Below are 24,052 nucleotides of genomic sequence, written 5' to 3' on the forward strand. Positions count from 1 at the left end.
ACATAGCATCAATAAATTAGAAAAATCAAGTAAATCAAGTAGCAAATTCAATCTTCTACCTATACAAAATTTTATTTTATATTCCAAGATGCTTTTACATATGTTGGTTATTTTGTATCTGCTTTCTTAGATAGGTAATATGGGTATGATCAACATCCCAGGTATGAGGTAGTGTAAGGGATAGAGACATAAAGTAGAAAAATGTAACAATAGCAAGCTGACTATTCTAACAACCCTGTGGCATTGACAGGGCAGGTAATATTTCTGGTCTTAGGAGAAGAAAATGGAGGTGGTGTGTACATCCACGTTTCATGGCAATAGGTGGCCAGGCTACGATGTAGTCTTCTTGGGGCCAACTGAATTTCCATTCTTCCAGGGCTTACCCAAATTCCATTCCATGTTTTTCTAAAAGTGTGGAATTTATGTTAACCAGAGATAAATTGGTTTTTCCTCAGGATCTTTCAGAATCTCAATGTGCTTAAGAATCTCCAAGAGGGGCGCCTGGGTGGCTCAGTCAGTTAAGTGTCTGCCTTCAGCTGAGGTTATGATCTTAGGGTCCTGGGATGAAGCCCAGGCTCAGTGGGCAGTCTGCCTCTCCCTTTCCCACTGCTCTCCCCCCACCACCCCACCCATGCTTTATCTTTCTCTCCCAAATAAATAAATACAATATTTTCAAAGTTTTGGGATCCTGAAATTTTTCCCTTTCCATTTTCACCTTCCTATTAAAATCTTCTGGAACCATTGTTTAGCAAAATATGGTTTGAGAAACATACATAGCACTCTACTTTTGTAAGTAAAAATAGAATATTTTTCCTTTAAAGTATTTGGTTAAGGTTTAGGAAAAGTAGTACCTGATGTGCTGAAAGCAAAGAATGATACCCCAATGGCACTGTTCCCACTTGTTCCTGGGCAGTGGTTCCCTGGGGAATCATGAGGGTCCTTTGGAGTTACCCAAGGCTTAGCAGACCAACTCTAAAGTCCAGAGAAACTCCTCTCTTGTCGAGATGATGATATGATGATGGTCGCAGTTCTGTATTAGTTTCCTAGCACGGCCAAGACAAAGAACCATAAACATGGTGATTTAAAACAACAGCAGTTTATTCACTCAACTTCCAGCGTCTAGAGGTCTGAAATCAAGGTGTAGGCAGTCCATGGCTCTAGAAAGGAATCCTCCTTGCCTTTTCCTAGCTTATGGTAGCTCCTGGGAATTCTTGGCATTCCTTGGTGTGTAGCTATATCCCTCCGCTCTCTGCCTATATCTTCACATGGTCTTCTTTCTCTCTGTATCCTCTCTTCTTCTTCTAAAAACATTAGTCACTGGATTGAGGACCAGTTCTAATCAAGTACAAGTCATCTGAACCTAATCACACCTGCCAAGACCCTGTTTTCAAACGAGGTTACATTCTGAAGTTCTGAGCAGACATACATCTCGAGGGGACACTGCTTAACCCATCACGCCTGCCAAAGCTTTTAATTGGAAGGAAAGTTTCATCTACTAAAAAATAAAGCTTAAAAATTTTAGGTTTGAAAAAAAAAGTAAAAAAAAATAAATAAAAAATAAAAAAATTTTAGGTTTGGAAAGAGGAGCAGTAGTAACCTCTTACATTATCATGCAGCAGAATGAAAACAAAGATTCAAAGAACCAGATAAAGAAATAGAAGAGACATCATTGATTATAATTTGATCCCTATTTTGCATAAAAGTGCACAGAGAAATGTAAATGCATATGCTTTTTGTTTTTATATAGTTGGATTATTATAACATACATACCTCTATTTTTACCTTGAATTTCTCACTCAAATATTATGACAACTTTACCGTGACAATTGATATAAATCTACAAAATTTGCTTAGCTTCATTTTTAAATTTATTTATTTCAAAATGTTCTTAAGGTTTTTTTTGAGGGTAAAAGGAGCAGGGGGAGAGGGAGAGAGAGAATATTAAGCAGGCTCCAAGCCCACTGTGGGGTCCATTGTGGGGCTGGATCTCACCCCCCTTGACTTCATGACCTGAGCCAAAATTGAGAGTTAGACGCTTCACCAACTAAGTCAACACAGGTGTCCCAAAGTATTCTTAATTTAATAGAAGTGCCATGATCTTTATTTTTATGTAGCTATTATTCACCTCATTTTTACTAGTGTTGTATAGAAGCAATCTGTATCCAAGTGAGGGCTTGCAAAAAACGAAGGATGTCTCCCTTCTCTCTCACCTCCTTCCTGACCATTTGCTTCAGTCTCTCATCCTCTGTAGAAGCAACCACAGTGAAAGATTCTTTTTCTTTTTCTCTTTTTAAAAATATCTTGGTGATTATCCCGACTTTAGGTGGTATACCTTTATTTCATGATTTTGTGGAATTTTAGCCAGCCAATGTTGGCTTCATTTAATAATCTCTTCTGAATGGCAAGATAAAGGTCATCTTAGTCCACTGGAGAAAAGTTGCTAATTCCAAACAAAATAAGCTGCATACATCACCATGTCAAATGAGACAAAATCCTTTTTTTTTTTTTTTTTTTGAGACAAAATCCTCTTTGAAAGGTACATTTCTAATGTAGAAAGAAACAAATCAACCTTACTTTTAACCACCCAAGCAGTTAAAAGGAAGGATAAGCTGTGAATTATACATTAAATGTTGTTGATAAACTTTCTAGATGGGTTTATGCACAGGACTCGTGTGAATGAGAGGAAACAGAATCAAGCTTTTAAAAAACACGATACAAGTGCCATTCTCAGATTGTGTTTGGCTTCCAGAACCTGGATAACAATTACACTGTGGCAGACTATAAGTGCTATCAATCTCAACTCTATTTCAAGTTTAAACTTTCAGCCAAACATGGCAAAGCATAAATGTAATTGCTTTCCAAGCCTTAAACCTTATCGGGTTGAAATGAGAAAGGGGACAAAAAGTCTTTAATTTTGTTTTATATACACTAGGAGGAAAATAGAAATCTTTCATCTGAAATCATTCTGACATTTTGACAATGTATAAAGTGAGGTCTTCAGATGCATGATTGGAGTCCTTTTCAGTAAATTGAAGGTTTACACATGTTCAAATGGCCGAGAGTCTCAGCAATTCTCTTGGTCACTTGGATTTTCATTGTACTCTGATGACCAGAAACCAAGCTTTCCACTATGCTTAAAGAACTTAGGCAGCTGAATTTCCTTGAAATTTCTAGATGGCCTTTTCTTTTTTTCTCTTTTATTTTATTTTCTTTCTTTTTTTTGCTTTTAGGGGGGGGGGCTTCTTGTCGTTTCGTTTTGCTGAGGTTCTTTTTTGTTGTTGGGGGGGGGGGTTTCCTTCTTTTCTTTCTGTTCCTTTTTTTTTTTGTTTCTTTTTTCTTTTTCTTTTTTTCTTTTCTTTTCTTTTTTCTTTTTTAACACCAACTACAACAGAAGCTTTCTCACAGCCATTCTAACCTATTTATGTTTGGACCTGCCCTGGGGGGAAGCTTTACATCTTGATGGAATGTTCTTAGTCCTGGGTTGGAGCGAAGAGAGGAAGAAAAAAGATAAAATCAGAAAACAGGATGCTACCCATTACTTAGGTTGAAGAAGACTCTCAGATTTAAAAAATAACAACCAGCAATAACAACTTAATATTGCAGACCATGGGGCAATCTGGGTGGCTCAGTGGTTGAGCATCTGCCTCTAGCTCAGGTCCTGGGATCGAGTCCTGCATTGGGCTCCTCACAGGGAGCCCACTCCCCCTTCTGCCTATGTCTCTGCTTCTCTCTCTGTGTGTCTCTCATGAATAAATAAATAGCATCTTCAAAAAAAATTTGCAGAACACAATAGTTTAAAGCCAATATTTTAAATAAATCTTTTTCATTATATTTATTTTCCTGCCCTACAACATTGTATAGCTGTTGTATAGCCATGTTTTTTGTTTTCATTTTGTTTCTTCCTATGATTTCTTCCTCTACTTTAATTGTTAAGAATTTCCATGTCAGGGAAAACCACCCAGGCCTTGGAAATAGGTGAGTAGTTTTCACTGATTTGCCATTGAATTTGGCTATATCACAACTTTGAACTTTGAATGTAAATGTTTCCTGTTCGCTGCAATGTAAATTATTTTTGTTTATTTGAGAATATACATTTCTGTGGGTCAAATTCTCATTGGAACTACTTGTAACATCTTACTGGATTCCTCATTAATTAATAAGTTGAATAAAATATTTGATATGTGTTTACTGAATGTAAGTCACAGTTCTGAGTTTTGGAAAACATTTGTACTTTGACAGTTGTCACTCATGGAAGCTCCGTATGTCTCGAAGATTAGAAGTTATTTTATAAGCAGTCCATTCCAAGACATATAAATCATACAAAATTGAACTTCTTACTCATAGTTGGGACTCAGAAATTCTAGTCCTTCAAGAAAATAGTAGTCTAACAGAGGTTATATTTGGAAGCCATGCAAATCTCAATTTCACGTCTCTAGGGAAAATGCAAAAGGGAAGGGAATGCCTTCCTAATGCACAGCTAGACTTAAATACCATCTATTTTTCTTTTTTTTTTTAAGATTTTTTCTCACCCATTCATTTGAGAGAGAGAGAAAAAAACACAAGTGGGGGGTGGGGAGAGGCAAAGGGAAAGGGAAAAACAGACTCCCTGCTGAGCAGGGAGCCTGATGCAAGGCTCTATCCCAGGACCCCAGGATCATGATCTGAGCCAAAGGCAGACACTTAAATGACTGAGCCACCCAGGTGCCCCTCTTCTATTTTTCTATGTCTGCTACAAGAGTAAGATATCTGCCCCGTATTCCAGAATGGGGACCCCTGCTAATATACTCAATACTAAGAATGTATGGAAGTTGCAAGAAACCACCACTGATTCCTCCTCACCATGGATCAATATGCATGCTGCCGAGAACACCAAGTCCCATCATACCTGCGAAAGGCATTGTGTCCTGGAATTTGCATTGAGACTTCCCACTGGGAATGGTGAGTTACTTTGTACCTCTAGATGAGAGGGAACTACTCAATCTCCACTGGGACCCCATTGTCCTGCCACAAGCTGGACCTATTGAAATGCACTATATCAGGAATAGAACATGCACCATTGAAAGAGAAGAGAAGGTAGAAGGGTTCTGGACTGAATATCTGGCTCCAAGTCCATCTCCTCACATCTGACATTGCTGCTTCCTGCAGCCAACATGCAACATGTATGGTATTTACAACCCAGTCAAGTTCCTAGAGTTGCCAACCACCCTCTCCTTGAGACTAGATGGGCATATTCTCTTTTCTTCTGCTAAGGTTGCTGCTGTCTTTATTCCTTCCATTGACTTGGTGGACATTATAGCACACATAGAAGCCATTACCAAATTCACCCAACAAGTCTTAAATAATAGTTGACAAAGTCTGTCCTTACTGAACTCTGAAATATCTCTAATGGGAAAAGTTGTCCTTCAAAATAGAAGAGCCTTGGACATTATTGCTTCTCAAAAAGTTACCTGTGCCAGTATCCAATGGTGTATATTCATACCTGATAAGTTCACTACTGTATCATCTTTAGTAAATCACATGAGGTTGCGAGTGAATGCCCTGAGGGATCTGACCCCCAGCCTAGGGGGCTTAATAAATCAGTGGTTTGGATTATGGAGCTCTTGGAGGAAAAAAAAATTGGTACTTATTTTGAATCATTACGAGAATCATTCTCGTAAGCCGTGTTTTCTTTTGCATGTGTCTCTAATGTTACTGTGGCGTCTGCCGCAATGCAGCCAGACGGCCACCAAATGAGCCACCTCCATGCTGACAAAACTGCTTGCTGATTGCTCAGGGCACATTGTGGAAATGGGATGCTGCATAAGAGATTCTAGGAGCCAGTCACCAGGAGTGTTGAAGGAGGTCATGGAGAGGACATGACCACATGTGACCCAGGAGCTGGGCTTGGGCCACTGGAGGTTCCTCACCCCTCCCTGTCCTTGAAATGTACAATGTATATTCCACCCTCTGGGATGACAGTGGGAACCGGTTCCAAGGACACAGCCTTGAGAAAGATGGTATACATGATGGAGCCTCTTTAAGGCCTTTGTAGAAACACTGAAGATTATGGTGTTGGGTGTGGAGATCTACTCCTTTGGCAGCACCAGAGACAAGTCTCATAAGTTAACTCCCCTTTGCTTCTTGAACCCACCACCTGCCCACCTGGAGTGGCCTGTCTGTGTTTCCCATCTCTCCTGGCTCTCCGTGTGTGGGGCCAGTTTGTGAATCAACACTATGTCTTCTTGCCTCTTCCTCTTTCTTCTTCTCCTCTTCCTCCTCCTCCTCCTTCTCTGGGTTCAAGCCTGAGGAATGGTAGCAGGACAGTTTAGAATTCAAGAACCAGATCCAGGATCCCACGTTCTAGGCCCAACTCGCAAACTTAGAAGCTGTGAGCCTTTAAAAAAGCTGCTTCATCATCCTCTGCCTCAGTTTCCTCTTTGGTAAAAAGGGGATTGTCATCATCATCATAATCGTTGTCCTGTCAGGAGGATTTAATCAGCTGATAAACCTAAGTGCACTTTGATTGTGCACTTGATCTATTGAATTTTGAGGGGGAGCTATGGCTTAAGGCCCTTCTACTAATAAGAACAGATGGGAATATATTTTTTTAGAGATTTTTATTTATTTATTTGGCAGAGAGAAAGGGAGAGAAGCACAAGCTGAGGGAGTGGCAGGCAGAGGAAGAGGGAGAAGCTGATGTGGGGCTTGATCCCAAGACCCCAGGATCATGACCCAAGCCAAAGGCAGATGCTTCACCCACTGAGCCACACAGACACCCCTGGACAGGAATATATTTATTTAAATTACCTTCTAATGTTAAATCTCTGAATATCTGACTTTATGAGGCATCTTCCACATTCATCAATATTATTACTGACTCCAGAATAAAATTTTGGAAGATTTTCTCCTTATCTTTGGCTCTTCTTGAGTCTTGCACTCTGGCTTTGGTTCTTTAATTTATATTTAAAATAAAGTTTTAGTCATGTTAGTCCCTCTCATTTCAAATGTTCACTATTAACTTCTCTGGGAGTACTTTGCTATTTTTCCACTCTTTTCACTGTGCTCCCAGAAACCTTTGCACTTTCTTGACTCAAGCAGATATCACCTTTGTTACCATTGTTTTGCTGCATCCTCAATACATTTTATCCTTGTTTGCTAGGGTGGGGACTTTGGTTGCTCATCTTTTTGTCCTTGTGAGGCCTTAACAAAAATATCTGGCATGTTGCGTGTACTAAATACACGTTAGCAGATTGGATACATAGAGGAAAAAGTGGATAAAAGTGTTGTTGAATCAGTATGATTTCTGTTCTTTATCGCTTATGAAAATTCCAACCTGGATTACCTGAGTGGCTCAGTGGTTTAGCACCACCTTCAGCCCAGGGCATGATCCTGGACACCTGGGATCAAGTCCCACATCCGGCTTCCTAAGTGGAGCCTGCTTCTCTCTCTGCCTATGTCTCTGCCTCTCTCTCTGTATTTTTTCATGAATGAATAAATAAGATCTGAAAGAAGAAAGAAAGAAAGAAAGAAAGAAAGAAAGAAAGAAAGAAAGAAAGAAAGAAAGAAAGAAAGAAAGAAAAAGAAAAGAAAAGGAAGTTCCACTCTTTCTATCCTCTCTTTGATGTCTTGTTAGAGTTTCACCTGGTGAATGAAGCCCTCCTTGATTATCCCAGACTTGGGAATATTTTTTTTTTCCCTAAAAATTGCTCCAGGATTAGAATCCTACTACTACTACTGCTGCTGCTACTACTACTACTACTACTACTACTACTACCACTACTACTTATTCCCCTTCTCCTCCTTCTTCCTCTCTTCATCTTTTATTATTGTTATTATAATTATTATTTAATAATTATCTTTTTTGAATTGCTACAAAGTCTTGGGGTAAGGACAATGTAATACAATCTGGTATCACCTTCAGGTCCTCACACAGCATTAGATTCATGTTAGATGCCTAGTACATTCAAGATTAGTGAAGGCTGCTATGCTTTTCCCAAAAATTCACTGGGGGCAAGGAGCCCCCCTGAAACTGAGAAGGCAAGAACCCAAAGACCCTCCAGGGAGTCTGTGGTTGAATGAACCTGTTTGGGCTTCAGAACAGACAAATGAGCGGCTGGCCAGCTCTACTCCCATTCTGAGTTTCCAAGTTGTATGCAACAAGGACTATAAATAAATTCTTAGAAAAGACAGAGGAAGAGGGACAGGAAAACACTGCCGAAGCAGGGGAAGCAGGGACATACAGGCGCTGAGAGCAGCTCAAAACAGAGCCTTGAGACATAACGCAGGTGCCTTGAAACAAGTGACTGTGGATGGAAACAGATGTGTACCAAGCCTCGCTGAGTAAGAAAGAGAAAGTGCCCTTGGGCTGTAGTAACTCTCGTTTTGCAGGATTGTCGCACTTTTGAAAAGCCTTTGAACAAGTATACCTAAATGGCGTAAAAACAAAATGACACCCAGGGATAAAGGTTGGGAAGCATCTGGCAGCAGCTTCAAGTTCTGCTAGCCGGGCCTCTTTTCCTTCCTTGGGTTTTGATTGTTTTGCTTTCAACCAAGGAATAAGAAAGAATAGCAGGCAAGTTTCCAGGGTTTGGAAAATTGTAGGACACCCCCATTACTATTAATTGCAATATACTTTCTACATTCCTTTTTTAAGAGAAGTGTTGGATTAGGAAATGTACAGGCTCATCAGCCAAAGACAGAATGCTGGCTACTATTCGGACCTCACAGGAGATTTTTGGAAAAAAAAAACCTGGAATGGTGAATGGAAAAAGGACAATCTAAGAGCAAGGCCCACCATTGAAAAGCAATCCGCAGGCACGTTTGATTCTGAAATCCCATCTCAGGTCTTTAAACTTGGAAAAAAATGTGTTTTCTTTAACTCTTGGACTGTGTCAATCATTTGTAAGACATCAGAAATTAATTAACCTTTATGTTTTCAGATTTTTCTGAAATTATGAGAAGAGAACTGAATAAAATAACAACAGTCCTGATATCTGGCAGAGGATAAAACGTGGCTTTAAGAACCTTAAGATCCTTTTAAAAAAAATGCCGACATTAAAACAAAAGCTAGATGAGGGTCGAGACACGATCTCTCAGAGATAAACAATTTCATGGATTTGATTGCTCTACTGTTCATCATTTTCTGGAGTTGTGCTTATAATGTAATGATACCATGATAGCGTAAAACCATGTCAGCTTTGCAACAAGATATGATTTTAAGTTAAAAATGAAATTGTTTCATGTTTTGGTTCTTCATTTGGCACAAATGGCACTGTACCTAAATTCAAAGGACTGATTTCATGTTTCAGTATATTTATCACTCAGTGCCCATTGGTGCTACTGTTATGTAATTGGAGTAGACTTGTAGACAAGCATTCCTTCCAACCATTATAAGATTTCTTATGCAATGATGCTGAGTTGGTTAGAAATGTAAAGTTTCAACATCATCACCATCACGATTATAATTACTTTCTTTCAAAAGTTAAGAGCAGCTCAATATGAAAAGAACATTCATGAAATAACTCTGAGAAAGCTGAAGTCGTTGCTTTGGGTCCCACTTTGGATGTTTCTTATTTGAGATGCTGGCTGTAAAGGTATATTTTTCGGTTGTTATTATTTCTGTTTATTCCTTTGCAATTTCATATACAGGAAGGCTGAGGTCCAGTGACCTCTTCACCTACTCTTAAAATAGCTTCTTTATATTGCTTTCAAAGTAAGAAGTAATAAGACTAACATAATGGGAAAAAGGATGTGCTGTGGGGCCAGACAAACCTGGAAGCAAAGCCTAGCTCTGTCTTTTAACAACTGTATCACCTCTCTGAACTCTTTGTTTGTTCATCCATGAAATTAAGACATTAGGACTGACCCTGCCTCTGATGTTTCAAGGATTTAAAACAATGTAGGTAGGTCTTTAGTAAATATTGGCTAGTGTGAAACAGTATCTCATTTGTTTTGCTCTAACAGTTGACAGATTAGGTAGGTCTACTGTCCCAGATGACTCCTTTATGACTATGCCCTATTTAGAGCCTCCTTGCAGATAAAGTCATGAAACATTATTTTCTTACAGATGGATTTCCTCTAGAGATGTATGGATATGCCTTCCTACACACTGGTACCTTCAACTGCTGATGGAAGGAAAGGTCAGTCTCATTTTATTAAAACAATAAAAATAATGTAATTTAGAAACAATTTGTGCTTTCTTCCACCTCTCTCTCCCCAGAAGAGATGAAAACTTTGCCAAACTGGTGGTATCATTCACAAATCATGATTGTGGGATGGAGAGAGCTCTCCAGAAGACATTTTCCAAACAGTGGAATTGCTTGTATTATTTTCAAAATGAAACACAAGATCTGCACTATTCTAGCAAATTTATTTTTGGATAGAAATATTTAACCCATTAATTGAATGGATAGTATTGACCTTTGCATAAACCTGATGAAAAATTATGCTGCGTGCTTGAATTCTCATGTAGAAAATGAGGCAAAGGGATCATTTAAATCTAACCTTGCATTGTACGTGAGCAAACTTCAGTAAGAAGAACTATGTGTATCTAAAGTAATATAATGTAATGCATTTTATAGCATATACTATGTGGATCTTAAAAAATGAAAGTATTGAGAATTGCCCAACAACTATAAATACCTGTAGGATTATCTCAAAGAAATAGCAACATTCCCCCCTGCCTCAATTTAACGATAAGAAGTTAATTGGCGGCAGATGTCACCCTCAACAAGCATAACTGATTTGTCTTTTTTTTTATTTGACTTTTAATGATTCAAATAAGAATGAAAGTACAATTGTCTCTCTTTAATTCACATTGCTCTGAAATGTTCATAGACAGGTATATTGCCATTGTAACGCAGTTAATTCAAGTGTTTGTTTTTTGTTCTATTACCATACTGTTTTGATTACTATAGTTTTATACTGTATCTTGAAATCTGGCATTGTGATAACTCCAGCTTTGTTCTTCTTTCTCAAGATTGCTTTGGCTAATAGGGGTCTTTTGTGGTTCCATACAAGTTTCAGTATTATATGCTCTCATTCTGTGAAAAATGCTATTGACATTTTGATAGGGATTGTTTCTAACCTGTAGATCGCTTTGGGCAGTATGAACACTTAACAATATTAATTCTTCCATTTCACGAGCATGGGATAGCTTACTATTTGTGCTGCTTTCAATTTCTTTTATCAATGTTTTATAATTTCAAGAGTAAGTATTTCAGCTCCTTGGTGAAGTCTGTTCCTAGATATTTTATTCTTTTTGGTGCATTTGTGAATGGAATTGTTTTAGTAATTTCTCACTCTGCTACTTTGTTATTAGTGTATAGAAACATAACTGATTTCTGAGTATTAACTTTTTATCCTCCAGCTTTACTGAATTCACTTGGAACTTCTAATTTTTTGGTTGAGTCTGTAGGGTTTTCTATGTATAGTATCATGCCTTCTGCACATAAGTGACAGTGTAATTCTTAGAACTGGTATAGCCTATTGAATGCCCCCCACAAACTAAGATCACAGCTGGAAAAAATTAGAAGCAACTTAATTGCAGGGAGATGCCTGGAAATACTTGAAGTGAAATGGGTTCATAAACAAAAGAGGTAAATTATTTTATTGGGTAAACAAAAAGTGTCTTTGAAACCTATGTTGCCAAAAAACCATAAGTTCGTTTACCTATTCATTTTGCTTAACATAGGTTTTTTTTTTTTTAATGATAAGTAATTTGAAGGCCTGAAGCAGACATGCTATTTAACTATTTTTTAAATGTGGTCCAGAAAAGGAGAAATCAAATGATGATTGTATCATGGTTAAATGAAAAACATGCATAAAAGAAAGGTAGTGGAGGAGAAGAGTAAGTTCACTAGAGCATACAATTTATTTGAATATGTCTTTCTGAGTTTATGACTTTATGAATGGTGCAAATGGGAAAGATTACCATTTGAAGTGTCCATGCTAGTTCTCAGTATAAAGGAACCTGTTCCATAAGAGACTCTTCTCTTGTATACAGATTTGTATGTTCTTTCTTATTAGGTCACAATATGTTGTGCTTTAGTATGGCTGATGCTCTTACTGTGTGTACAAAATACACGGTACAAAAATCTAAACCTTCACTTTGAACCTGATTCTCTCTGTTGTCTCAGGTTTAGCATTAAGACTCCTTGGCATAAATCTTCAAAATGGAAATAATCATGTATCCATAAGACCTAGGGCCTATTCAAAAGAAAAATGATACTCTTTAGTGCCACAGACCAGGACCATCACTGAGAAAGCAATCCCCGTCACTGCTTCAAATGTTTCCTTTTTTAATAAATTATGTTTTTCCTTCATAACATTTGGATGTGTTTTTCATTTTGCTCTATGGACACTAATATTTTATAAGTTTTTTCCCACTTCTAAATTCTGGACACATGATCATCATTCTCCTTGACTACTGAGGACATTTTCTTGAAGCCATTTATAGATACAAACACTTCCTCCCAGACTTCATATAGACTTCACTCCATGATAATAATGTCTTTTGAGCAATTGAATGCAAGGACTCCTAGATGTAATGTGGAAGGCAGAAAGGAAATTCACCGTGGATGGAAAAGAAAATGAACCACCAGAGACAAGATAAATGCGTACAATAAATATAATATTGTACCCCAGGGGATGAGAGAGTCACTGTACCTAATGGCTACAGAATATGGTTAAGCCATAAAGATAACATAAAATAAAATAGTACACTATTCCCAGTTGCCACTCTTCCAAATGTTGCCATAAACCTAGCAGTACCACCGGAAAAATTAACAGACATTTCCATGATGCATGGACCACCAACGAGGCTCAAAGAGATATGACTCAATTGTAGTTTTCTGGTTTATCTTTTAAAAGCAGTTTGCATAGGAATGTAAAGTAAAGACCAGCTTCAATTTCCAAAAGAAACCTAAACTGTACATAATTTATAAATTCACATAAAGGGGTGTGTATATACCACTATTAAGGCCCAGGTTGGCATTATTAAGGAATTATACAATTATGAAGAAATAATTATAAGTAATGAGTAATTATTGAGGCTGTTATTAAGGAATAATGACAAAATTCATGAATTTTAGGGATAATTACCTATTTTAAAGAAATTATAGTTTCCAAATATAATGTATATATTATTTTTTAAACTTTTAGAATTATGAAATACAATGAACAAATAGTGCATAAACATAAAATAGTGTCTTATTCAGCTGAATGAAGTGTAATAAAAAAAACACCTGGGTTTTTTATGCCTAAGTCAAGAAACAGAATGTTGATACATCCCAGAAGCTCTTCTCTATCATAGACTGCTCCCTTTCCCCTAGTGACAACTACTTTTCCAAATTTTTTATAGCTTTATGGAGGTATAATTGTCTGCACATATTTAAAGTCTGCAATGTGATAAATTTTGCTTTATTTAGATGCTTGTAAATCAGTTATCATAATAGAGTCACTGAGCATATGTGTTAGCCCCTCAAATTTTCCTGTACCCCTTTACAATTCTTCTTTACATTTTCTATTGCACGCCCATCCCTAGGTATCCAATCTTTTTTTTTCTGTTCCTATATTTTAGTTTGAATTTTCCTATAATTTTCCAGAGATGGAATCATACAGTTGTATTCTTTGTCTTTCTGCTTTTCCTCTGCACATTTGTTTTGAGACTCAGCCATCTTGTGATGTTTATTAATAACTCATTGTTTTGTATTACTAATAGCCCATGATATATATAATGTTAAGATATAATAGTATGTAATTATATAATATAGAAATAATAATATAATTACTTATATTGTATATATTATTTTATAACAATATATTATAATAGAACATTATGTATAGAAAACAATTATTTTATCCACTTTCCTGTTGATGGACAAATACATTTTTGTCAGTCTGGTATCCTTTCACATACAGGAGCATCAACCTTCTGTGAACATTCCTGTACATGTTTTTATATGGGTACATGCTTTCCCTTAAAATACCAAGGAGTAGAATGGCTGGGTTATACTGTAGATTTATTTTTAAATGTTTAGATAACTGCCAAATGATTTTTCCAAAGTGGTTCTATCTGTTTACATTCCCACCAGCAGTACATGAGAGTTTCAATTATTCCACATCTTTGTCAAAACTACGTATGGTCTGTCTTTGAATTTTAGCAATTCTATTTAGTAGGAAGTGATATTCCATTGTGTTTTTAAAATTCATTTTCTAAATGACTAATAATGTTGAGCCAATTTTCATGTGTCTATTCCTCATCTGTGTATCTTCTTTGGTAAGGTGCTTGCTAAATTCTTTATTCTTAAAAAAAAATCCATTGTTTGCTTTTGCATTTTCAAGTTCTAAAAATTCTTTATATGCAAGTCTCTTATCAGATATATTATTTGCAAAAATCTTCTGCTAATCTATGGTCATGCTATCCCCTTCACAATGTCTTATGAAGAACAGAGATTTTTAATTTTGATAAAATATGATTTATCAATTTTTGTGGTTCATGCTTTCTGGGTTGAGTCTAAGGAATTTTTACACAGCCAATTTTAACAAGCCATTTTTCCCCTTAAGTATTCTTTAAGAAATGCTATAGCTTTACATTTTACATTTAGGTCCATGATCCACTTTCTGTTTATTTTTGTATATGGCACAAGCATGGCTCAAAGTTCCTTTTTTTTCCATATAGGTATCCAATTGTTCCAACAGTATTTATAGAGAATTTTAAATAGCCTTCGCTCAATAACTTCTAAAATAACTAGAGAGACAATTAGTAAACATATAGAGACTATGTAGATAATATACTTTAAATCAAAATAAAATAGTGTGGGTGACAGAGAATTGTGATTTTTAGCATTTTAGAAGTGAAAAAGAGATAGACTAGGAAATTTTATTCTTTGTTTCCTTTCCAACAGCTCTGGGCCCATTGGAAATCTGTCTTCCTCCCTAGTGTAATGCCTAGGAAATTATTCTGTCTCAATATCCTGAGTGCCCAATTGCCTATTATCAGTATGATGAAGGTTTTGGATTCTTGGAAACAGTCAAATGCAATATTTCACTATGTAATTAATTTCTGGTGGGAGTTTTCCACCAGATGTTGACAATGTTTCTATTATGCATTCAGAATATTTGGGATAAAAATGAAAATTTTCTCCCAATCAAGAAAAATTATATATATATATATATAAAGAGAGAATTATGAATTTTATATATATAATAAATTTATGTATATATATACATTATATATATATATATAATGATGAACATCATAGATTATGAGGACCAGTAGTTTAGCTGGGAACAGATACTGTATCAGGCAAAATTCAGATTCTAGGCTATTTATGATGATCCAAGATGCCAATGATGACATTAATAAATTACCTTTGGAAGAATATCATTAATAACTATTTTAAGCCTTTATGTGTCAAGAACTGTAATTTTTTTATGTTTCAAATGCTTCATCTAGAAAGCAGTGAGGTTAAAATTGAATATAATGTGCAAGGAAAGAGAAGTAGAAAATGTGGCTGTTATCTAACCCTGAAATTCTTTAACCACATTAGGCTAAATAGTTACTTTCCCCTCTTTGAAAATCACATGTTGTTATGTAACAGAAAAGTGTAGGTTTATATCCACTACTTTAGCTTTCCTGAGAGATAAAACTGAAGCCAGAATTGTCAAATACACACATAAACACACACACACACACACACACACACACACTTAATAAAATAGGTTATAACACAGGCACATTGAAAAGGTAAATCTCTATCTCTTGTTCAACAAGTTCAAAAACTAGGATATAACTGCAAGACATTCACCTTGAAAACCCTGAGAATATAAAGTGTAATCCATGTTGGATGCCATCTCCTATCCAATTAATACTTGTTCCCTATCCTGTTACCATGAAAGCTTCATAACTAGTTCACAAGACGTACCCTTGGGACATCTGGACTTTAATTTTTTTTTTTAAAGATTTTATTTATTTATTCATGATAGTCACATGGAGAGAGACAGAGAGGCAGAGACACAGGCAGAGGGAGAAGCAGGCTCCATGCTGGGAGCCCTATGTGGGATTCGATCCCGGGTCTCCAGGATCGCGCCCCGGGCCAAAGGCAGGCGCCAAACCGCTGCGGCACCCAGGGATCCCACATCTGGACTTTAAAGGTGATGGTTAGCTCCTGTGAAATACAACCCACTATTTATGACCTCACTGATGTTACTGTGTAAATTAACTGGAATATAAATGGCTTGGATTTACCTAATCAAGAAACATCAAAGGGCTTTTCCAACTTTTGCCATTCACGATTGACTGTAATAAAAATCATACTCAAACAAATTCATTTCTTAAAAACATAAAAGGTGAGGGGCACCTGGGCTCAGTGATTGAGTGTCTGCCTTTGGCTCAGGTCATGATCCCGGGGTCCTAGGATGGAGTTCCACATTGGGCTCCCTGTGGGGAGCCTGCTTCTCCCTCTGTCTGTGTCTCCACCTCTCTCTTTGTGTCTCCCATGAATAAATAAATAAAATCTTAAAAAAAAAAAGAAAAACACAAAAGGTGAAACATTTCCTCTAACACTTAATATTGTATCTGTTATCTGCATTCAGTGGCTTGCTAGTAGCATTCATCTCATGCTAAGGAATGATACTCCATAAGAAAATAGTTTTAGAAATAATAACATGTAGAGAAACTAAACTGTTCACTTCCAAACAGAATGTAAATGACTAAGAAGCAATTACGATCTCCTCAGCTTCAAAAAAACTGAAATAGAATATTAATAATGAAAAGAAGTAGAGCTAGGATAAGAGGTTCATTGTTTAATGAGATTGTACTCGCAGTGCTCTGAACAGGGTCCTCAGCATCTCTACTTCCAGATCCAAGCTCTCATTCCTGGCACTCACTCTAGACGCTGGGAGTATCTCCTGCTGACACAGCTGAGTCCCTCTCTAGGATTGTCCTTGGCTGAAGAGAATTTATGTCTCCTCCTTGGGGATGGTCTATGTTCAGTGATTTGTCTCTGCATCAGGTCTCACTCCTTTGCCTTGACTTGAGGCATCTTGAAAGGACCATTCCAGTTGCAGAACTTCCCTCTGGATTGGCTAAACCCCGTGATGCATCTGCTTCTCCTTCAGTCCTTCTCTCCTTGCTCCTTATAGGTGATGGGCTTAAGACCTCTCCCAAGGAAATCTTTTGTACATACATCTCCATGTAGGGGTCTGTTTTTGGTGGGGAGCCTGACTTACAGAGAGTCAGTTTCTCTCTCTGAGCAGAGAAAACAGCACTTTTCTCATGAATAAACTTGGCTCACTTTCCTTCCAGGATCACCAGGAGCATTTTTGTCACACAACATTAGTCTTAATTAGTACACAAAAATTCTATTTGCAATCATTTTCTACATCATACTTCCATTCAGCTTTTAGAATCATGAGGAATTTCATGAGCACAAGTGAAACCAGGAGACTCAGTAAATCACGTTGGTTAATAGTGGAAAGAGAAAGTAGAGAAATTAGAACTGGTGATTTCGGTGTTTGTGTAATTATAGAATTACTGTTTTGTTATTGGGCTACATTCAAAACACTTTCTCTTATTTTTCTTCTTACTAATCTTTCATGGATCTGAATTTTATATAAACTACAAATAATGTGGAGATGGTATCTATCAATTTTAAAAGGGCATACTTCCCTAATATAATTTTCTAGAGATTAGAAAAAGGTGTATATTGATGCTTTTGAGTTAGAGAAATCACTAAGAAAAAAAGAAGCAAATTTTAATTTTCCAAGTTTAATTTTGATCATTTCCATTAGCACCAACAATATATGTAGCAACATTAAATCATCAAAGCAATCCTAGTATTTTTTTGCATAAAATCAGTAATATTTTAAACATTTCAAATCACCACCAGAGGAAAAAAAAAGTAAGTCATCCATTGGCACAAGCTCTATGATATACTCATGTTTTTAAATTGAACATATACTTATTTTAAATTAAAGCATCTGAGAATCATAGGGCCTGAAATATGAAATATACTGGTTAAATACAGTGGTATATTGGAGCTGACTTGCACTGGCTCATGAGAACCAATTGTGAGCATCTCTTTCCAACTTCGCCTTCAGTGATAGCACGTTTGTAGCTTAAAATGGACCATTGTGATAGTATTTACGTATAAGAAATCTGTAAAAAAATACACATTAGGGCTTTAATTATATTTTTTCTGGTTGTTAAACTCTTACCAGGACTCCACAATCTGTAGACCAGATGATGGGCTCCAAATTAAAATATCCAAAAATAAAAATGGAAAATACTTCAAATAATTTATAAGTATTAATTAAAGAAGAAAGTAGGAGATCAGGGGTTTTCCAATGAATTCTTATTTGATTTCTATATTCTGGGGAAAAGATCTGTAGAGTGCCTAATTACTACACTCTCTCTATTTTTTTTAACACATGCGGCAAATCATCATTAAAATGTTATAATTAAGGGGCAGCCCCGGGGGCTCAGTGGTTTAGTGCCGCCTTCAGCCCAGGGCCTGATCCTGGGGACCCGAGATCGAGTCCCACGTCGGGCTCCCTGCATGGAGCCTGCTTCTCCCTCTGCCTATCTATGCCTCTCTCTCTCTCTCTCTCTGTCTCTTATGAATAAATAAAATCTTTTTAAAAAATGTTATAATTAAGAACTTTTTTATTAATTCAATATTTCAAAGAGTATTTTTTCTCAGAAAAACACATGAGTTTTCTCTAAAGATGAGAAACAGAAGTGCAAGTTTTTGTGAAGATTCAACAGAAAAAAAGGAAGGATTTTACTTTCTGTCTTTACTTGTGATTAGCCAATCCTCCAGCAGTTTATGCTTTATTGGAGGTAAGTTTGACAAGTAGTGTTCAGAGGAGATTATAGCAATGCTTATAATACATTTGACATATGTTATCACAAGGTAACATTTAAAAATACCTCCTTCAGGAATGTCTAGCAAAACTCATTTCATTTATCCTAACATTTCTTTCAGCTCTTGACTATCAGATTAAAAATTACAATTTCGTTGTATGTTTATTTGGCATTAAAAGATCACAAAGCTTTGAAAAGATTTTTGAATTAGGTCTCTATTATGACAAAATGAAAATGATTGAACTAGCACTGGTCCTCGAATCAGGAAGAAGTAATAAGGGAAAAAAACATTTATTTTTCTGCCCTTACAAAGAAGTTATAGTACCTAGCTAACAGATGATCAAAAGTAATTGAGCATCAAAAGGATATCTGAAAATAAAAAGGATCTGACATGTTTTATAGGAACCTGAATTCTAATTTTCTTTCCTTTTCCTCTTTCTCTTTCTTTCTTTCTTCTTTCTTTCTTTCTTCTTTCTTTCTTTCTTTCTTTCTTTCTTTCTTTCTTTCTTTCTTTCTTTCTTTCTTCTTTCTTTCTTCATCTGAATTGCCTCTGTTTTCTCTGGATACCTTTAATTTGTTTGTTTGGTGTCTTCAGATTGGAAATTCTTATTCAAAATTCTGGTGATCCTCTGGTATAACTCTAGAAAAACCTTTGGAATTCCATAACATACATATAATGTACAAGATGCATATTAGTTAATGGGTTTGCATGTGGGGTGATCAGACTGCAGCTGGCCATTTAGTTAGAAGTCCCTCTGGCAAGTAAATCACACCTCTTAGGTTTTAAAGCAAACAATTCTTTAATCTTCTTGAGATGGGGTTCTACTCCTAGTTGCTAAAATTCCAGGTGGAGGATATGGGAAGGAGTTTGAGAGACGGTATTGGTTTTTGATGCTGCATAGCAAGTTACCATAAACCCAGGGGCTTAAAACACATTTATGATCTCTAAGTTTCTGTAAGTCAGGTGCTGGCATGACTCATCTGGGTCTTCTACTCCAGGTTCTCTTTTGACAGACTGAAATCCAAGGCTGTGGTCTTATCAGAGGCTCCAGTGAGATAGATCTACTCCCAGGATCCCTCACATTGTTGAGAGATTTCTTTTCCTTGTTGTTTCAGAACTGAGGCTCCCATTTCTTTCAACTACTTTGTGTATACTCAGCACTCCACTTTACCTCACCTCTGGGTAGTAGCCATAGTCTGGAGTCTAACTCTTATGAGATTTTTAGGGCCAGTCAAACTCTTAGGTTGCAAATTCTTCCTATCTGCCAAGTCTTTTCCTTTCCTGAATCTGCAGTTTTCTTAAAGTCTGTTGAAATTTCTGAATTGTATTTGAGTTCTCTCTATTTTTTTTGTTTTTGTAGAGTTTCTCCTTTTATTTTTTTTTCTTTTTTTTTCTCCTTCTTTTAATGTTAATTTTATTGTTATTTTAATGAGGCTGGGGAGGAGAAGAAATCTGCCATATTTAACTTGCTGTTTCTCCTTAAGATTTTGGATTTTTCCTTTCCTTTTTTTTTAAAAAAAAATCTGTTTATTCATGAAAGACACAGAGAGAGAGGCAGAGACATAGGCACAGAGGGAAGCAGGCTCCCCACAGGGAACCCCATCCAGGCCCTGTGATCAGGGCCTGAGCTAAAGGCAGATGCTCAACCACTGAGCCATCCAGGTGCCCTGGATTTTGCTTTTCCCAATGCTATGCCTGCTCTCTCATATCCACAGTATCTCATGGGAGGATAAAACCAGAGCAGTGTCTCTGTTTTCCCAAATCACATGAAGCATCTTTTCAGAGTTCTTGCATCAGAAAATATAGAAGGAAAATAAAATAGAAAGATTAGCTAATGACAACAGTTAGATACAGGAACTCTTAGGTCCTGGAATAGTCATGGTCAGAGCAGGTATCCCCAGAAAAGATCTGATGGGGAGCCCCAAAGCCTGGAGTGCCCATGGGCCTCAGAGAAACCCACTTTTTAGCCAGAGAAGTAGCCTTGCCTTCTGGCATCCCTTAGGCCACTCTTTAATTAGTACACAAGAGGAAGTACCTTGGCATATTTCACAAAGATAGGCTACACAGTCTTTGCAAGTGCAGTACATGCGACAGCAGCAATGTGTGGAACTGTAGCCATCGCAGTTCATTCTGTGTCACCCAGTAGGAGAGGAAGGTCAGGATTGCATTTTCATTGTGTCCATGTGTCTCTCCTTCAAATCACTAAGGACCAAATGCATTACCTCCTAGTGACACATTTTCGCCCCTCAATAAGGCATTAGAATTTGATAAAGGGAATGCAAAATCAAACAAGAGCAAAGAAGAATGCTGTGCAGACTTAGATCTGTTAAGTATAACCAATTTAAAATACTAGAAAATCTGCATCAGGTGTCGGAACGCCCTCCCCCTCCCAAATCAAACCCAGGTCCTAATATTAACTTCTATAACTAAAATCCTGTTGAAGTGGTTATTCCACAGTGAAAAAGTAAGCTACCCCTGAATTTATTCACATTTCCATTCTTTGGGATGGAGATACTGCTTACAGGTTTGTTATGTGAGTATTTCCTAGTTGCTAGCCTTAAGAATTTCCTAATATACAGGGACGCATTCTCATTTTTTGTCTTGAGTTAATTCTAATAGATGCGGCATATGGAAAGTATGCATGTAACGGTGGGAGTGTATGTGTTTCAAGGAAAGTTTTTGAAAATTATCCTAAAAATTTTAATTTTAAAATTAAAATAATTTAATTATTAATTGCTGAATATGCCCGACAACAAGTATGGATGTTTTGGGGGAGGACAAATGAAAGACCTCAAGAACATAATTTGACCAAATTGTTGCTACTGTGATTCAGTTCTCTCCCCTAAACACTAAATATTCCTGACTGTCTCACATAGTTTGGTGACACGGAGCTAAAAAGAACACTATTCTTCTTTTGTAATTAACATGGAGTGGTAGGGACCATACATTATTCTCTTATCACCCAGTGAGTAAATGATACTGGGCCCTTCCAGTGGACCCTGTTTATCCACCTGCAGCAGAAGCTCAAACTGAAATAAGCAATTTGGGCCTCACATTCTCTTCTCTGTTAACTTGACAATGTCCTGTTTTGTATTTGCTGCAAGCCACACCCCGAGACTTCAGAATGCACTTAAAAATAAAAAATAAAACACTTGCCACATCCTTATTCAGCAATTTAGAAATCCTCTAATTATTAATATTATTTTTTCCTATAGAGGGATATTGGCTTCATACAGTGAGCACTAATCTTTGTTTTAGAAAAAAATGCAAGTCTTAGCATTTCTTTAATCTATGTCTTTTAAGGGTAAGCTGTTGAAACTTAGAAAGGAGAGAAAAAAAAAAAAAGGACTGTATCCAGCGATTATTTGGAAAAAAAAAGAATGACCTCAAAAATTTGAACTTAGATGCATGAAAGGAAATACATCATATATATTTTTTTCCTATGGGTGATGACAGGGCTTAAGATGCAAAATGCTATGCTTGCCTGGAAAAGCTACCTATTTTAAAAAAAAATTAGAGTTTAAATGATCTCCTGGGTACTACTATGTTACTCAGGACTGTCGACACAGAGAAATGAGGCATTCCAGTTACTGAAATGTTGAGAAATGGCCCAAACACTGCCAAGTGCATGTCCCCTACCGTGAGCCATTTCTACTTTCCCTGGACACTAGCCCAATTATGGAGTGATAGTCATTCCAATGCCAAATATGGAGACTCAGGATGCCAGGCCAGAAATGTCCCTTGATGTTTTCCCCTGTACTCATTCAAGAGAATGAACATATAATTGTTAACTGTGATAAGATAATACTTCGCTCACTCTTGTAAAAGTGTCTAAAAAAGTCTTCAGATTTTCCAGCAACATTTGGATAGTGATATGTAGTATATGGTGTGTGCCAAACTCAAAGTTACAAAGCCTTATTCTTGGCAACAACTACAAACAATTTCCATTTTACTATGAAAACTAAAAGAACACACAAAGTTACAGTCTTCTTCTCTGGGGTATTTCCAACGTGTTATCCTAGAGTAAGTATGTTCTTCTTTTGAATCATTTTTCCACCAGAATCACAAGTAATGTAAAAGGACAATTAAAATGATTATTCTAGAACATAAAACCCTCACAAAAGAATATTAAAATGTTACTTATTTTCTTTTGGCTGATTATAAAAAATCATTTAGAATGGTACATTTAGAAAGTAAAGTAAAAATATGATAAAATGTCACCCGTAGTTCCTATATCCAGAATTACAAGTAATGTCATTGTTTTTGTGCATGTATTTCCGGATAGATATGTATGCACATGTATTTTGTGTCTATGCTTTTGCATGTTTATTTTATCATGATTTGTGATCGTACTGTGTAAGTTACTATTTAAGTTTTCCCTTATCATGAACATTTTTAAGGTATCTGAAATCATGAGTGCAGATAAATTTTACAAAATGCTTTGGTCAGAAAATATTTATGTGTCATCATAAGCAATGGCTACCATAAGCAATATAATTGTAGAGTGACATATCTGGAATGGTTTTTAAAAGTCTTTAAATCTTAAAACAATCTATCCATAAAGGAATATTGGATTTACTCTATAGAAGTTTGGACCTTCATTTACCTGCTTTTGTAAGAGAAATGCCATAGGCTCGGACTATCATAATTTTTTTTCTTATGTGGATGCTGTAATCTGGTTTCCATTTTGACTTATTTTTCCTCTTTGAAAGAAGTGGCAACCTGGTTTTCTTGAGTATTCCATTGAGTCACTTCATGTATTTTTTTGGTACAATTTATGTTCCCTGTTTAGAACTGTGTTACACAGGATAAATATTTTGAATAAAAATATACTATGTACATCAGTTTATATATTCCTACTGATTTTATTTTTGAAATGAATTTTAAGTTCACTTATGAATCAGGTGTCACTTCAGGTATTAAATTCCTTTGTCCAAAGTGTGGCCACCGCCTTGGCTATGCTAGGAATGTAATCCTCTCTGGACTAGATAGTTTCTATTTGTTCCTCCAGATTCACTCTGCCCTTCCTTTTTTCCTGTGCTCTGTCTTAGGAAGCTGGTCTTTTGGGGTTCAGACACTGGGAAGTTTGTGTCGAAGTCAGGCGGTGGGAGAAAAGTGAGGCCAGATGCCTCATCCACAGGCTCCCTCACTGTGGGGGTCCCTCACTCTCTCTCTCCTCTACTTGTGACATCTTATCTGCTTTG

The 24,052-nt window shown here is 36.7% G+C and overlaps 1 long non-coding RNA gene across 1 annotated transcript in view; it reads right to left on the minus strand.

Annotated features, from left to right (window-relative positions):
- Positions 1-1,077: 1,077 nt before the first annotated feature.
- Positions 1,078-24,052, minus strand: part of LOC119873423 — a 32,091-nt gene continuing 9,116 nt past the window's right edge. The window contains exons 3-4 of the long non-coding RNA XR_005363993.1: positions 6,142-6,281; positions 1,078-1,301 (exon numbers count right to left, since the gene is read on the minus strand). This is a non-coding gene — a long non-coding RNA (uncharacterized LOC119873423). The remainder of the gene's footprint in view (positions 1,302-6,141; positions 6,282-24,052) is intronic.

The sequence above is a fragment of the Canis lupus genome, chromosome 9 (assembly GCF_011100685.1).
Source record: "Canis lupus familiaris isolate Mischka breed German Shepherd chromosome 9, alternate assembly UU_Cfam_GSD_1.0, whole genome shotgun sequence".
Taxonomy (NCBI): Eukaryota; Metazoa; Chordata; class Mammalia; order Carnivora; family Canidae; genus Canis; species Canis lupus.